Genomic DNA, 17,897 nt, shown 5'->3' with positions numbered 1-17,897 from the left:
GACCTAGGACACAAACCTATCAGAGATTCTGTCGCGCCATGAATCAGCTATAAGCCGTGTGCTACACTTCTACGAAGACGTCTAAATTACAACAAGATTTAAACATATAGGGGACGCAGGGGGGAGCATAGGCCTCTCGCCGCCGATTTAGCACCGAGGCGTCACCCAATCAGTTCTTCTCATCTGAACCTGCCAATGACGACAGAGTATATCTATTTCTTTATCTGAACACACGATACTACCCACATATATTAAGTTGCCAATTTAACTTTTACGCAGTGGCCTAATGTTTAGTCATTGAATTTTACTACCTAGTACAAAACATGTTACTTCTATTACTATTTAACAAGTTGGGAGGGACGGAGGGAGAGGGGGGGGGGAGAGAGAGACACACACACACACACACACACACACACACACACACACACACACACACACACACATATATATATATATATATATATATATATATATATATATATATATATATATATATATATTTGGAAACCAACAGAAAATGTAGGGACTAACAACCATACAGGTAAATCCCTTTATATTTCTAATGATTATTATCTTTTTGAATGTCCGCCCATGATTCATTGAGTGACCGATCCAGGTGGGGGCGGGGGGTATCGTTCATGCGGGTCATGATCTCCCCTGAAACTCAATTGTATTAGGAGCATCTATATTTTTACATACACCAATATCCAGATTTCATAGCTAACTTTCGGAGAGTTAAGTAGCATGTAAACCAGAGTATCCTGAAAATCTCAAGGATATCTAAACTACAAGCTACGTTTAACACAGAATACTTCAGATTTCCTTGAGAGGGCCGGCTTACGTGGAAGATATTGGCTTGTCAGCCATGTATAGGCGCACAGTCTCAGGCTGTAACCGACGCATCCGACACGATTCCAGAGTCCACGGGTAGAAATACGAAACCACTGAAAGTTGAGTGAGGGAAGACAGAAGCGGTAGACCCTCCATAAACGGAAAAAAAAGGGAAGACTGACTTCTCAAACGTAGGAGGTACCGACTCACAGAAACAGCTTTTTCGTCAGTCACACGTTCGCGTTGGCAGATTGCACACCTGTGTTCGTAATAGTAGTTCTTATTGAAATACTGGTGCCCGCATCTCGTGGTCGTGCGGTAGCGTTCTCGCTTCCCACGCCAGGGTTCCCGGGTTCGATTCCCGGCGGGGTCAGGGATTTTCTCTGCTTCGTGATGGCTGGGTGTTGTGTGCTGTCCTTAGGTTAGTTAGGTCTAAGTAGTTCTAAGTTCTAGGGGACTGATGACCATAGATGTTAAGTCCCATAGTGCTCAGAGCCATTTGAACCATTTGAAATACTGGTAGCAGTGAACGCAGTGTCAGATTAAAAGAATCTGGACACTTAATAATTGCCAATAAACTGAGAGAATGCTTCAGATTTGCCGTATGTATTACCCGATTACAAGTCCCCCGACATCTATTAGTGGACTCTAATATGGACTGTGCTATGCCGTATTGTCAGGCGCCGCCACGCCAGTCTGGAATGAAAGAGAAGAGGCGGCTGTGAGAAGAAATCCGCCAATAGCACGCTGACCGACCCCTCTCCAGGACGACAACGCCAGAGCAGCGACCCTTACGTGAAGAGGACATACGCACCGCGACCGATTGGTGACCGCTCAGTTTCAATAGCACCTTCAAGATTAACGACTTCGATAGCAGCGTCAACGCTATTTACTTCGCTTATTCTCTCTATGTAGCACAGATTTGGAATTGTCTATACTGAAGAAGACTGATTATTTTGTATGTCGCCCTTTGCTTGTGACACATCTGTGTAACTGGTAATGTTAAGTATTGTAATTTTCTTACTGTAATAAAACTCATTAATACGACTAGTTTGTTTGTCTAGCGAACCGAGTATGCGGGCTTCCTAGACACTACAGGGCGTGTTCTCACCTCGCCTTTATGATGGCGTGAATTCTACTGGGGACACGTGCAATAAGGCGGGTGAATGTGTGCGGAGGAATGGCAGCCCAGATCTCAAGAGCGGAAAGCAGACAAGTGCAGTGATCAGAATGAGATTTTGGCTCTGCAGCGGAGTGTGCGCTGATATGAAACTTCCTGGCAGATTAAAACTGTGTGCCGGACCGAGACTCGAACTCGGGAACTTTGCCTTTCGCGGGCAAGTGCTCTGTAAACACCCCCCAGGCTGTGGCTAAACCATGTCTCCGCAATATCCTTTCTTTCAGGAGTGCTAGTTCTGCAGGGTTCGCAGGAGAGCCTCTGTAAAGTTTGGAAGGTAAGAGGCGAGGTACTGGCAGAAGTAAAGCTGTGAGGACGGGGCGTGAGTCATGCTTGGGTAACTCAGTTGGTAGAGCACTTGCCCGCGAAAGGCAAAGGTCCCGAGTTCGAGTCTCGGTCCGGTACACAGTTTTAATCTGCCAGGGAGTTTAAAAGTGCAGTGATGTTGGGCGCTGCGATCTGGAGCTAGTTCAGTGTTATAACTCATCCCAGAGGAGTTGCATTGGTTTGAGGTCAGGACTTCGGGAAGGCCAAACCGTTTCAGGAGTGTTATTGTCCACAAACCACTGCCTGACGTGGTGCTTTATGACAGGTGGTGGGTTGTCACGCTGATATAATCGTCTCCGAACTGTTCCTCCACTGTACGTGGTACACTGTGCTGTAAAATGTCATATCCTTCCGGATTTAGCGTTTTCTTAACCACAGTAAGGGGCCACACCTTCATACCGTAAATCCACCTTCTCCGTTCTTTACTCCTCGCCCTACACATGATAGCAGAAAACGTACTTAAGGCATTCGCCAAACCTAAACATTTCCATTCGATTGCCACAGGGTACAGCTTGATTCATCTCTGCAAATGACTCGCTTCCAGTCACACACTCTCCATTGGCTCCGCCCTTTACACCACCTCAAGCGTCTCTTAACATTGACTCTGGAATAGCGTAGCTTATGAGGAGCTGCTCGACCATTGTTACCATTTCTTCTGACTTCCTGCATACTGCCATTACGCTAGCTGATCTGCTGATAGAATTTTGGAACTCGCGAGTGATTCCTCCCGCAGGGATAATTCAGCTTATTTGGAACTCCGTCCGAACAGGCCATGAAGGGCCAACGGTACCGACCGGTCGCCGTGTCATCCTCAGCCCACAGGCATCGCTGGAGGGGCATGTGGTCAGCACACCGCTCTCTCGGCCATAGTCAATTTTCGCGACCGGAGCCGCTACTTCTCAATCAAGTAGCTCCTCAGTTTGCCTCACAAGGGCTGAGTGCAACCGGCTTGCCAACAGCGCTGGACAGACCGGATGGTCACCCATCCAAGTGCTAGCCCAGCCCGACAGCGCTTAACTTCGGTGATCTGGCGGGAACCGGTGTTACCACTGCGGCAAGGCCATTGGCCTTATTTTGCAACTACCTTTGGCAATGTTCCACAATAGCTACCCGTCAGCGCATGAGGTCTGCCTTAGCTGTCGTTGCTTCGCCTTCTCATCTCACATCAGCGACAGATCACTTAGGCAGATTTAAAAGGGTTGAAAAAAAATGTCCCTGGTTGATTTGCTACTAAGGTGACAACCAGTGACTAGTCAACTTTCGAAGTCTCATTGAACTCTTCAGCTGACCGATTACGTTGTTACTACAGTACTTCTCTACTGACAACACAATAACCCCGCTCTACTTCTAAACCATCTGGTCCACATCTCGTGACATCTGTGGATAATTCCGCATTACATAGGACTGTCAGGATACATTTGATTAGACATTGAACTTGTAAGAAAATTTTTTCTTCGAAAGAAAGACTTTCAAATGCTGTATTATTCTGAATTGACGTTGTGCTAAAGCAGTGCACTAAGAATGATGTTAACCAATTTTATTATTATTACTAAAATCGTTGGCATCTGCTTACGCTAAATGCCAGCGTGTCGACATGTATTTGCGGGAGGGAGGGACACTGCTAATCGGTGACTGTCCCCAGAAACAAGATAAAATACTTGGCGAATTTAGTTCAGAATTATATATTTTTACACGGGTCGCATTCTGCGCACTTGATCGTGGCAGTATTAAACAGATTAGGTTACAGGTATTTTCTGTCTCCAGTTGGTGTGTATTTTATGTTCACGTGGCGGAAGAAATCGTGTGCTAGAAATTCCAATAAGCGGGCACGGCAGGTGGAGACGGCGACGGGTGGTTTTATTGCCTGTCGCCGGGTCGCGGCTATATTGGAAGCGGCGGCGCGTGGGCGACGAGCGCGAGTGCCCCACTTCACACGTGGCACGGGCGACCCACGTGTGTGGCAGCAGCTCCCGTAATGGGCCTGCAATTAGCCTGCAGGCGCTCAAAGTTCGCGCTGAGAGCGGCCGCTTCGCCCGTCGCTTTCCTTTGGTAAAGTTGCTGCCGCCGCGGCCGCAGCCAACCGCCCAGCGTCTGGCTGTCACGGTTTCTGGCCACGGCGCTCCACTTCTGCGTCGCTTTCGGGGGGAAACCTGTTTCTTTTGAGTGGAGGTTCCATTTGGCGCACCCAGACCAACGATGCTCATATAATAAGTTCTATGCAGCATTTAAAATGTGGATGAGCCTGCAGAAGTGGGGAAGCTGACGGAACTACATTGTTATATTAATGTGACCACGTGTCGGCCGGCTCCTGTGGCCGAGCGGTTCTAGGCGTTTCAGACCGGTACCGCGCGACCGCTACGGTAGCAGGTTCGAATCCTGCCTCGGATATGGACGTGTGTGATGTCCATAGGTTAGTTAGGCTTAAGTAGTTCTAAGTTCTAGGGGACTGAAGACCTCAGATGTTAAGTCCCATTGTGCCCAGAGCCATTTGAACCATTTTGAAACTCATCCTGCTGCTCTTAGAAAGACGCACGTACACTGCGAGCTGTGTGACACGGTACATTGTCCTGCTGATAGAGGACATCGTGCCGAGGAAAAACAAACTGCATGTAAGGATGGACATGGTCACCACGGATAGACGCACACTTGTTTTGACGCACTGTGTCTTGAGATCGACGAATCACTCAGGAAATGCCAGGAGAACATATCCCAGACCATAACTCTTCTGACGATTGTTGCAGCGTCTTTACAGCCAGACATGTTAGACGTTACACGCCAATGGCCATATGTCCGATGAGCAAAAAACATTGTTGTTGTTGTTCTTGTTGTTGTGGTTTCCAGTCCAGAGACTAGTTTGATGCAGCTGTCCATGCTACTCTATCCTGTGCAAGCTTCATCATCTCCCAGTACCTACTGCAACTTACATCCTTCTGAATCTGTTCGTGTATTCACCTCTTGGTCTCCCTCTACGATTTTTACCCTCCACTCTGCCCTCCAATGCTAAATTTGTGATCCCTTGATGCCTCAGAATATGCCCTACCAACCGATCCCTTCTTCTAGTCAAGTTGTGCCTCAAACTCCTCTTCTCCCCAATTCTATTCAACACCTCCTCATTAGTTATGTGATTTACCCATCTAATCTTCAGCATTATTCTGTAGCACCACATTTCGAAAGCTCCTATTCTCTTCTTGTCCAAACTAGTTATCGTCCACGTTTCACTTCCATACATGGCTACACTCCATACAAATACTTTCAGAAAAGACTTTCTGACACTTAAATCTATACTCGATGTTAACAAATTTCTCTTCTTCAGAAACGCTTTCCTTGCCATTGCCAGTCTACATTTTATATCCTCTCTACTTCGACCATCATCAGTTATTATTCTCCCGAAATAGCGAAACTCATTTATTACTCTAAGCGCCTCATTTCCTAATATTATTCCCTCAGCATCAGCCGACTTAATTTGACCACATTCCATTAGCCTCGTTTTGGTTTTGTTGATGTTCATCTTATATCCTCCTTTCAAGACAATTTCCATTCCGTTCAACTGCTCTTCCAAGTCCTTTGCTGTCCCTGACAGAATTACAATGTCATCGGCGAACCTCAAAGTTTTTATTTCTTCTCCATGGATTTTAATACCTACTCCAAATTCTTCTTTTGTTTCCTTTACTGCTTGCTCAATATACAGATTGAATAACATCGGGGACAGGCTACAACCCTGTCTCACTCCCTTCCCAACCGTTGCTTCCCTTTCATGCCCCTCGACTCTTATAACTGCCATCTGGTTTCTGTACAAATTGTAAATAGCCTTTCGCTCCTTGTATTTTACCCCTGCCACCTTCAGAACTTGAAAGAGAGTATTCCAGTTAACGTTGTCAAAAGCTTTCTCTAAGTCTACAAATGCTAGAAACGTAGGTTTGCCTTTTCTTAATCTTTCTTCTAAGATAAGTCGTAAGGTCAGTATTGCCTCACGTGTTCCAACATTTCTACGGAATCCAAACTGATCTTCCCCGAGGTCCGCTTCTACTAGTTTTTCCATTCGTCTGTAAAGAATTCGCGTTAGTATTTTGCAGCAGTAGCTTATTAAACTGATAGTTCGGTAATTTTCACATATGTCAACACCTGCTTTCTTTGGTATTGGAATTATTATATTCTTCTTGAAATCTGAGGTATTTCGCCTCATCATTCATCTGAAAAGGCCACCAGTCACCATTCAGTGGACGTCCAGTGGCGGTACTGGCGTGAAAATGCTAGAAAATGGTTGAAATGGCTCCGAGCACTATGGTTCTTGACATCTGAGGTCATCAGTCCCCTTGACTTAGAACTACTTAAACCTAATTAACCTAAGGACATTACACACATCCATCTCCGAGGCTGGATCCGAACCCGCGACCGTAGCAGCCGCGTGGTTCTGGACTGAAGCGCCAAGAACCGCTCGGTCACCGCGGCCGGCTGCAAATGATAGACTTCGTCGCCTATCCATTGCAGTCTGTGTGTGTGCATCAGCCAGCTGCCTGCTGTGAAGGCCCATAAACAGCGTCGTTCACCGAACAGTCGTGGAGGAGACACTGTTGCTAGCCCCGTGGTCCGTCAGGGCGGTCAGTTGCTCAACAGTTGCACGTCTCGTTGCCCGCACACATTGACGCAGCCGTCGTTCAAACTTGTCGTCTATGGCCCGTGGTGTACCGCAGTTGTTTTGGACAGCGCCATTTCGCCATGCACGTTATGCTTTAGCCACGCCGGCATGCGAACAGTTCAGACTTAGCCGTTTCGGAAATGCTTCCACCATCGTCCCGAACGCCACTGATCATCATCCATATCAGATAAATTGCTCCATTTCCTCATTACGACACCCCCCCCCCCCCCTTCGAGAGGCTTCGTTAACCCCCACTGTTAGTGCTGCCACTTGCTGTCAGTGAGAGACTATTGCACGTTGACGTCGAACATTGGCGGTGGGCCGGCCGGTGTGCCCGAGGCGTTCGAGGCGCTTCAGTCTGGAACCGCGCGACTGCTACGGTCGCAGGTTCGAATCCTGCCTCGGGCATGGATGTGTGTGATGTCCTTAGGTTAGTTAGGTTTAAGTAGTTCTATGTTGTAGGGGACTGATGACCTCAGTATGTTGAGTTCCATAGTGCTCAGAGCCATCTGAACCATTTGCTCCAAGTGCCAAAGGGGAAAATTGTAGTGAAACGTGAATGCAGACATTACATGCGTATTAAAAACAAGAAACAGGCTATTAAGTCCTACTACTGATCATTTTTAGCGTAGTAAAAAGGAAACTTGTAACGGAACGGAAAACACATTTCAATAGTTGCATATAAGGACCAGTATTAATGAACTATTGATACAGCAGTTACTGGTACCACGTACAGAAATGGAAAATGTGACCGAAATTATTTCGAAAGTATCACTGTACTGAAGACGTGAGACTCTTTAATATACACTCCTGGAAGTGGAAAAAAGAACACATTGACACCGGTGTGTCAGACCCACCATACTTGCTCCGGACACTGCGAGAGGGCTGTACAAGCAATGATCACACGCACGGCACAGCGGACACACCAGGACCCGCGGTGTTGGCCGTCGAATGGCGCTAGCTGCGCAGCATTTGTGCACCGCCGCCGTCAGTGTCAGCCAGTTTGCCGTGGCATACGGAGCTCCATCGCAGTCTTTAACACTGGTAGCATGCCGCGACAGCGTGGACGTGAACCGTATGTGCAGTTGACGGACTTTGAGCGAGGGCGTATAGTGGGCATGCGGGAGGCCGGGTGGACGTACCGCCGAATTGCTCAACACGTGGGGCGTGAGGTCTCCACAGTACATCGATGTTGTCGCCAGTGGTCGGCGGAAGGTGCACGTGCCCGTCGACCTGGGACCGGACCGCAGCGACGCACGGATGCACGCCAAGACCGTAGGATCCTACGCAGTGCCGTAGGGGACCGCACCGCCACTTCCCAGCAAATTAGGGCCACTGTTGCTCCTGGGGTATCGGCGAGGACCATTCGCAACCGTCTCCATGAAGCTGGGCTACGGTCCCGCACACCGTTAGGCCGTCTTCCGCTCACGCCCCAACATCGTGCAGCCCGCCTCCAGTGGTGTCGCGACGGGCGTGAATGGAGGGACGAATGAAGACGTGTCGTCTTCAGCGATGAGAGTCGCTTCTGCCTTGGTGCCAATGATGGTCGTATGCGTGTTTGGCGCCATGCAGATGAGCGCCACAATCAGGACTGCATACGACCGAGGCACACAGGGCCAACACCCGGCATCATGGTGTGGGGAGCGATCTCCTACACTGGCCGTACACCACTGGTGATCGTCGAGGGGACACTGAATAGTGCACGGTACATCCAAACCGTCATCGAACCCATCGTTCTACCATTCGTAGACCGGCAAGGGAACTTGCTGTTCCAACAGGACAATGCACGTCCGCATGTATCCCGTGCCACCCAACGTGCTCTAGAAGGTGTAAGTCAACTACCCTGGCCAGCAAGATCTCCGGATCTGTCCCCCATTGAGCATGTTTGGGACTGGATGAAGCGTCGTCTCACGCGGTCTGCACGTCCAGCACGAACGCTGGTCCAACTGAGGCGCCAGGTGGAAATGGCATGGCAAGCCGTTCCACAGGACTACATCCAGCATCTCTACGATCGTCTCCATGGGAGAATAGCAGCCTGCATTGCTGCGAAAGGTGGATATACACTGTACTAGTGCCGACATTGTGCATGCTCTGTTGCCTGTGTCTATGTGCCTGTGGTTCTGTCAGTGTGATCATGTGATGTATCTGACCCCAGGAATGTGTCAATAAAGTTTCCCCTTCCTGGGACAATGAATTCACGGTGTTCTTATTTCAATTTCCAGGAGTGTATTACGTCGTTAGAACCTCTTTAACTGAGACACATTTACAATTTCACGTAGTGGCATTCAAGAAAATGTTTTTACAGTTGCGCGCGCGCCTTGGTGATTACACCACGACACACTACTCACAGTCACGTTTTTGCTGCATTCTTCTCAGCTGCGGACGATAGGTGCTACTCTTGAGTTGAAATGAAGAGTTTGGCACAGGAGAGCAAACCAAAGACTTATTCATTACTATTTTAGAGAGGGAAAGAATGAAATCTGTCTATCGCTGTCCGTTTTTACATGTCTCTCCTTTCGTATCCTAACACCCGAACCCACTTTTTCCGTATTTCTATGTAGGCTTCCGCGGCCGGTGTCATAAATATTAGAATTCTTCTGGGTATTGTAGAGCGTCGTTGTGTAAAATACTAAATTATAGTATAGAATGGAATGGAAAAGAAGAGGGTAGGAAAGAAAAAGTCATTTATACAGAGACACGGTACAACACCCAGAAGACATTTAATCATCAATTTTTTTCCATATGGTAAGTCATATGTTTTCCTACCTAATTTGATTATTATTGCTCCAGACTGAGTCACGAGCGTGCAGCCGTCCATCTCCCCTCCCTCCCTCCCTCCCTCTCTCTCTCCCTCTCTCTTTCCCTCCCTCCCTCCCTCCCTCCCTCCCTCCCTCCCTCTCTCTCTCCCCTCCCCCCAGCCTCCCTCCCCCCCATTGCATCCCCGCCGACAAAATTTCAGCAGTTGTTCACGGACTTTTTTGAGATAAGAGACTGGTTAGATTACAAAATTATATTTCCGATAAGTAAGGATAGAATAAGGCTTGCAATGTCGACGTAAAATCAATTAATATGAACTGTACCAAAGCGCGGTCTAAAATCGAAGATGATGTTAACAGTCAAGTGCATACATTAACAGAGCTGTCATCGTTGCCGAATGAAATTTTTTGTCACTACACCGTAGTCCAAAAGCAGCTGCTCTCATGAACAAATTATTGGGCGGAAGCTGTATAACAAAGTTTTCTATATTGGCTGTTCCTGGCAGCTGTTGCTCATTTACAGTGGAAAGTGCCTATCCTCATCCAAGTAAGTGTCACCCGATGGCAACATTACTGAAGAAGTCAAGAGATTAGAACGCGGCACAGCACTGCTTGTTTTCCTTGTTCCAAAGCTCCACCATCCGATTGAGAGTCGGTCGCTATCTTGTTTCATTTCCTTAGCAAAACGAAGCGTCGCTGTCTCGGAAATCTGATTACCGGCTGTCGCGGATCAGAAACACGGCTGATTTGTAGCTGAGGAGGGGGAGGAATCGCCATGACTCACGAGCGTGACTCAGGCCGGCTAGAGACGGGAGGCTCTATGAATCACGTGGTTTCGTGTGCGCCGCGAGAAGTTGTAGCACCTTGAAGGCGTGTCAGCTGACGCCGACGCTACCTGTACACCACCAGCTTCGTTCACGTTCCAAAATATTGACAAATACTTTTTGCAACTGGTACTTTACTCCGCTACTCGTGGAGTGAATGCGCACAGGGCACTTTCCTGTAGCCACGCCCCTCGCCTGTCTGACAGCGGACATATGGTGGTGTGATTAGAGTAATGTTCTGCGGTGTTGCTTGTCTCTGTTGGCAGATGGCTGTCACGCTGGGTTCAGTCTCTGATGGCACACCGCGTCGGAGGAATAAATGAACACTCTTCATCTACATCCATACTTTGCAAAACCATTGTGAAGTGCATAGCGGAAGATACTTCGTATTGTACCATTTACTAGGGCTCCTTCCCGTTCTGTTGATATATAGGACGCGGGAAGAATGTTTAAAACGCCTTAGTACGCGCTGTAATTAATCTTGCCTTAACAATCCCTACGGGAGCGATACGTAGCGAGCTGTAGTACACTCGTAGATCAGTAATTTAAAACTGGTTCTTGAAGTTCTGTATGTAGGTTTTGTTGGGATACCATGCGTCTGTTTCAACCGCCTGCCGGTTCAGTGCTTTCTTTAGCGTCTCTGTAATGCTCTCCTATAGATCAAATAAACGTGTTTTGCTCGTCTTTATGTACGTTCAATACCCCCGTGAGTCCTATTCTTTTCTTACTAATCCCATACGCTTGACCAATATTGTAGGATGGGTCGCACAAGGACTCGTAAGCAATTTCCTTTGTTCACGGATTGCATTTCCCTAGTATTCTACGAGTGAACCGATGTCTACCACTTGCGTTACCTACGTCTGAGCCTGTGCGATCGTTCCATTTAATATCCGTACAAATTGTTACACGCAGGTATTTGTATGAATTCACGGATTCCAGTTATGACAAGTTGATACTGTGTCCATGTGATACTATGCTTTTTTGTTTTGCTAAGTGCACGATTTTACATTTATATATATTGAAAGCAAGCTGCAAATCTTTGCACCACTTCGAAATCGACTGAATATCTGTACAGGTTTTTTTTAGACAGTACTTCATTACAGATAACTGCAACACTTGTGAAAGCTCTGAGGTTGTTATTAATGTTGTCTGCAACGTTATTACATGCAGCATTGCTAGAAAAGGTCCCCCAACACACTTTCTTGGTTTCACAAGCTGCGACATGGTCGGGAATTGAACAGTGAACCGAATATGGAATAAATTTTTTGTCATCACACAACCGGTTTCGGTCTATAATGACCATCCTCAGATCTGTCTTTGTGCTTAGCATTCGACGATGCCACTATGGCTCCAGTATATTTGGACATATTTTTATAGAACAGATCTGAAGATGGTCATTATAAACCGTGACCGGTAGTATGATGACAAAAATTTTGTGACCATAGATGTAAACTAAAGGAAATTTACACTTTCCTGGGTGACAACCGAATCTGTTTCTATAATTGTCGATGATTCGCCATTCTGCGTCCTCCTTACCAAGAAATCCTCAATCCACGCACAAATGTAGCTTGAGTAACCCTATACGATCGTACTTCTGATAATAATAAAACACTGTGTGTGATGAGTGTTCGAGCTTCAGTATACTTCTGGAAGCTCATAAAGTATCGGTGTCGTTCAAGTGAAAGTAATTATAATATTTTTCCAATAGATTTTTGCTTGCACAAATTAAAAAGTTGCGTCACTTAACGACGGAATCCCACTGTAGAAACATTTAGAAATTGTTTTGCTCTTGTACGCTGAAGCTTTTAACTTTAACCATCCTCATATTAGTGTAATATTAAAATGTGACAAGTATCACCTGCCTCGGACCGATCTGGAGACGCAGTGGTGAGCCACTGTACGGCCGGCTGTTGAAATCCCTGTCCGGTCATCCGGATTTTGGTTTTCGGCTGAGTTCTCTAACCCGATTCCTCGCAGATCTGAGCTTGTGCTCCGTCCTGAATGACGTCGTTGACGGGACGTTGCAACCTAGTGTTCCTTCATTACATTTTACGTCTTTATTGAGAGCATAGCAGTGGAAAGTTACCGCTGTCAATCTTCGGCACTCCTGTGTGAGTTAAGCAAGGATTGTCCTATTATAGAGATGCTTAACGTAGTTAAAATTGCGGAAGCTCTACATTTTTCGCATTATCTCAGAGTTTAAAACATAACTTTTAATTGTTCATCGCCCTTCTTGATATGGGATGACGCTAGCCACCAACATTTAGTTTCCCATCGTTCCCTTCTTGTCTTTTTGTACAAATGGTAACGTATTTTGATAAAAGAAAGGAACCATGTCACGTCAGTTTTCGCTTAAACCTAATTTTATATTTACAGTGCAATGAACGTCGTTTATCCTCTGGTGTGTGGCAAACTACTAAAACTTCACAGGCCTTCAGAGCACAAAAGATAGTCCCGTTGTTCTGTCAAATTACTAACTGAGCTGTTGGTGACTTTCGAAATAGTCACGTCCATTTTGAAATCACTATTCTACAGAACGTGGTGGACGCAAAGGCCTTATGAATTTTTAGCTGTCATGTGGATAATAGAAGAAACACCACTCCGTCTAATGAGTAGAAAAGGCTTTCCAGTTTTTATGGCCTTGTATCTACATTTTCCGTATGATTCTCGCTACGATGAATAGCAATCCGTATATCAAAAAATGTACAAGATGTACTAGGTCGACGTTATATTTCATTCTAGTTAGCGCTGGAAGCTTGAATCCCATATTCGCAAGGAACTGTTGTTTAATGAAAGAGAGATCGTTGTTTTTGGTGGTGGTGGTGGTGTGTGTGTGTGTGTGTGTGTGTGTGTGTGTGTGTGCAGCAGTACGAAAACAATTTGCGTCAAATATTGACCTTCTTTCTGCTTTGCTAGTGCAATCAGCTGCCGACGCAGTGAATCTTATACGCAAGATGAAAAATGTTTTGACGAATTTGTGAAAAATTGGTTGCGCAATTTTCTGCGTTTTAGTCATTATTTCACTCCAGCTTTCTACAATTCTTTCTATTTCTTTAGCAGGTTGAACACGTTTTCATTCAAGTATTTTCGAAAAGCCATATAACGTTACACGCGAATTATTGTCCCGAACGTGAAGTTCCCTGTGCAGTAGCATGCTTTAAAATATTTCCCACTGATGAGATCTGTAATACTGAAAAATTAATTCATTCTTTAATACATCCTATTAGCTCCTAATCCACTGTAGTTCTGATCCTGAAACTAAACATGACGAGGAAATGTTTTGGAATCTGCGCCAGGCAGCGCTCGGCGAAATTACCTTATTGAAGCGTTGATAGTAAAGCAGTGCTGCATAGTGTGACATACTAATTGAAGCGTCTTCTCACGGTCCGGGTGGCTCCCCCCGTCGGAGGTTCGAGTCCTCCCTCGGGCATGGGTGTTTGTGTTGTCATTAGCGTAGTCAGTTTCAGTTAAATTAAGTAGTGCGTAAGCTTAGGGAAGGATGACCTCAGCAGTTTGGTCCCATAAGACCTTACCACAAATTTCCAGTTTGACTAATTTAAACGAGTGACATTAGGTCGATAAGAGGACGTTGGACACACCGCTACATCAACAGTCTGCAAATTGACAACGATCATAGCACCGTATAACTGTTAATTTATCAGTGGACTGGTATCACTTCGATGCGGGAAGAACTACCGCCATAATTCCTACTCCTACATATTTTACGTAGTCTCCTTATGTTTTTAAAACCCTTGCGTAAAGCCGGCCGGAGTGGCCAAGCGGTTCTAGGCGCTACAGTCTGGAACCGCGCGACCGCTACGGTCGCAGGTTCGAATCTTGCCTCGGGCATGGATGTCTGTGATGTCCTTAGGTTATTTAGGTTTAAGTAGTTCTAAGTTCTAGGGGACTGATGACCACAGCAGTTAAGTCCCATTGTGCTCAGAGCCATTTGAACCAACCCTTGCGTAAACAAATAAATGTAATTTGGCTCGGGGGCTATACAAAAGCATCCTATTTTCCTCCACTTCGATGGCTCGCGTGTCATTTAAGCTGCTTATTCATTTAAGCACCCCCTCGATAGGCTTCCATTCCACACTTCCCGGCTGCGAATAGAAATCAACACATTCCTGCCAGTAGAACCCTTAAACCGCAAAGAGCCTATGTTCTCTCCGTGAAAAGGGTGTTTATGCACATGCTGATATTTCCTATATTCGTGAGCAAAAACCAGTGCGTGTTTCCCTTAACTTTAATCTTTTATGCCACTATCAGCTTTTCATTTGTAGTTTGTTTCACCTCGTGCCCGTCCCAAGCTACACTCGCTCATATTTAGATTCCTGTGTATGACTTATAAATGGCGCAGTGTGTTATATCCTTTCCCTCAATTCTGACAGTTTTTCCAGGAGTTCCACTTGGTTGTAAGGCAAATTATAGAACTGGAAATATCCTTCCAGATATTTCCAGTTGGGATTCCTTCTCTCTTACTACCAGCTCGGCTGATAATTGGCTGAAAACTCCATAACTCTTCACTGGGTCATTACTCGAACAGCCTGCTCTGCCTTTAGGAGCACGGAATGAAAAGCACTAATGAGAGTACTGCTCTGAGAAAACAACTACTTTGCCCAGGGTGTCAACGTATCGGTTGCCCTCGTGCAGAACTGATTTGAACTGAGTGTACAACTACAACAACTCTGTACTGGTACTTGTTGATCTTCACAGAAGAATCATCTGAAACACTGCAGTAGTCAGCTTGAATAACCTTTGAGAAGTACATGGTCGTGTCTTGCTGGGTAAACCATCCCGTAATTCGCCTTCAGTGATTCACTTCCAGAATCAAACCGAAGCCAGCGTTACCGGAGCTGGATTCGAACAGGCCACTTCCACAGGGGTTACACCTTTCTTAAATCGCTGAGCAACATAGTTCATTGGTGCCTCAGAAAATATATAATGGAACAAGGTTTTCACGATAAACCTGGACTCAAATAAATAGTGATTTATGATGATGGGAGTGGTGTGTTCAACGTAGAGGTTATTAGTACCATTACTAAATTATTATGAAACTGATGAACTTAAAAGATCTGTTTATCACGAAATTAACAACTTTTAAAAACTCTTTTCTCCTCGTCTTTCCTTCCTATCTCCCCTTCTCCCTCTCCCTCAGGTGATATCAATACGAGCTCTTGCGGCAGCCGTCGGTTTTGTTTTAGTGAACAGTAACAAACACCTGATTACATCACTGCAGTCAAAAGAATTCTCGTATAAGGATCTACGCTTCATATCTCGTTGTTTTATCAGCTACTGTGTGCGCAGTGACGTTAAGATTTAATTCAAAAATCAGTATTCACTCCAAACCATACTCCTTGTTACCTCAACTTCATGTTCCGAACCGACTGTCCCCTCCTGAAGAAGTTCGCGTAATAATACACAGCAAGGGGAAACAACTTCCAAACGTGTCGCCATAGTTGCTGCTATAGTCTAGCGATTTCCTAACAAGTGGTTGCTCATCGGTGCACAACATCGTTAGGCTGAATTAGTCAATTCCAGATAAATTTCTTTAATATGAGACCTGTTTTCGTTTTCACTTTCTATGGTAATAACGAGTGGCATTCGAATTGCACTTTCAAATGAAGTACTGCTGGTAACATACAGTAGTCTATTTGTCTCATTTAATTGGTGTTGAACCACACCCGAAACAGACTAACGCAATCACTGTAGATATGGCTAACAGTGTTTACACGTTTTAGTACCCTCCCACATGGCTCTGAAGTTCGCTTCGGACTAATATCTACTACCAAAAAGATACAGCAATAAACTAGGAGAAGTTACACCCACCCGATTAAAAATAAACAGTAAGCGTGTGGCAATGTACGAGTATCAAAGGTTACAGCACAACAGGGTAGCACCGCGAAATGCACGTGAATTATTTTAAGCATAGTTCCACGGTGGCTGCATGTTACAGCTCGATTTAGTAGAAAGAACTGATACTATCGTGAACAAAAACGACTCACAAAAGGTTTACACAACATACAATCTCATAGCGTTGTGATACGTGTGGCATATCAATATAATCTACAGTATAAATGAAATTGTCAGTTTAATATTCTTTAAGTGCAAATGTTTCCTCCTACATCGAGCTTTTGTCATTATTAGTTCTGCATCAACCGGACGTTCTGTAAACATTAGTGTGCAATGACTGAAATTTCGGCGCACTTTCGTCACTATGGACTTCGTAATATTGAATTCCGTGTCCCATTCGTCTAGCTTTCAACCATGATTCCAATTTCAGAAAGTCTGTTTATTCCCGTCTTGAGGCCATAATTACGACGGAAACATTTTCATGTGAATCACCTGAGTGCAAATAACAGCTCCGCCAATGCACTGTCCTTCATACCTTGTGTTCGCGATACTACTGCCATCTGTATATGTGCATATCGCTATCCCATCACTCCAGCGTAAGATGTCTCTTAGCGAATGACTCTTCTCGTGCATAGTTCACACCTCCGTGTTCATCTTTTCCTCGTTGCGCTTGACAAAAATTCTCGGAAATGCCTGGCGATAAGACGAGTCGCTTTAGGTGTTAGATACGTGGACGTCCAATTGATGACCCTTATTGTGGAGAGCATACGCTTATTGCGGAGAGGATATGGTCAATTGTTCAAATGCTACTCATGAATTCTATCCTGCTTTTTTTCACTGCCTTGTTTTTATTTTTATGCAGAAGCACGAAAATCCAGTAAAGGAAGAAAAAAGCTTGTAACATTACTTTTTTTCCCAGTTAGCTTCTGGCTATTTGGTAGCTTTGCAACTGGGAATAGCTTCCTATCCACGCTTCCCATCTTCTTATTGTAATGCATGACAGCACTTGGCTTTTGCACGAAGGAACGCACTGACCGTCACGACGTCTCCCCTGCCCTTCCATTTCGTCATCTGCTTCTGACTCCACGCCGAGCTAATCACGTGCAAGGTCTAAAACGACGAAAATTATTGGAAAATAGCATAGGTAGTTCCAGTTTTCAAGAATGATCGTCGAGCAGATGCGCAAAACTATAGGCCTATATCTCTGACATCGATCTGTTGTAGAATTTTAGAACATGTGTTTTGCTCGCGTATCATGTCATTTCTGGAAACCCAGAATCTACTCTGTAGGAATCAACATGGATTCCGGAAACAGCGATCGTGTGAGACCCAACTCGCTTTATTTCTTCATGAGACCCAGAAAATATTAGATACAGGCTCCCAGGTAGATGCCATTTTCCTCGACTACCGGGAGGCGTTAGATACAGTTCCGCACTGTTCCGCCTGATAAACAAAGTGAGAGCCTACGGAATATCAGACCAGCTGTGCGGCTG

The 17,897-nt window shown here is 45.5% G+C and overlaps 1 protein-coding gene and 1 pseudogene across 4 annotated transcripts in view; one reads left to right on the top strand and one right to left on the bottom strand.

Annotated features, from left to right (window-relative positions):
- Window positions 1-17,897, top strand: part of LOC126237311 (disks large 1 tumor suppressor protein) — a 963,837-nt gene that overhangs the window by 732,633 nt on the left and 213,307 nt on the right. The window lies entirely within an intron of this gene.
- On the bottom strand, window positions 3,286-3,403 carry LOC126238544 (5S ribosomal RNA; annotated as a pseudogene).

Source organism: Schistocerca nitens, chromosome 2 (assembly GCF_023898315.1).
Source record: "Schistocerca nitens isolate TAMUIC-IGC-003100 chromosome 2, iqSchNite1.1, whole genome shotgun sequence".
NCBI lineage: Eukaryota > Metazoa > Arthropoda > Insecta > Orthoptera > Acrididae > Schistocerca > Schistocerca nitens.
Note: the sequence above shows the minus strand (reverse complement) of the source record. Positions and strands in the feature narration are given on the sequence as shown.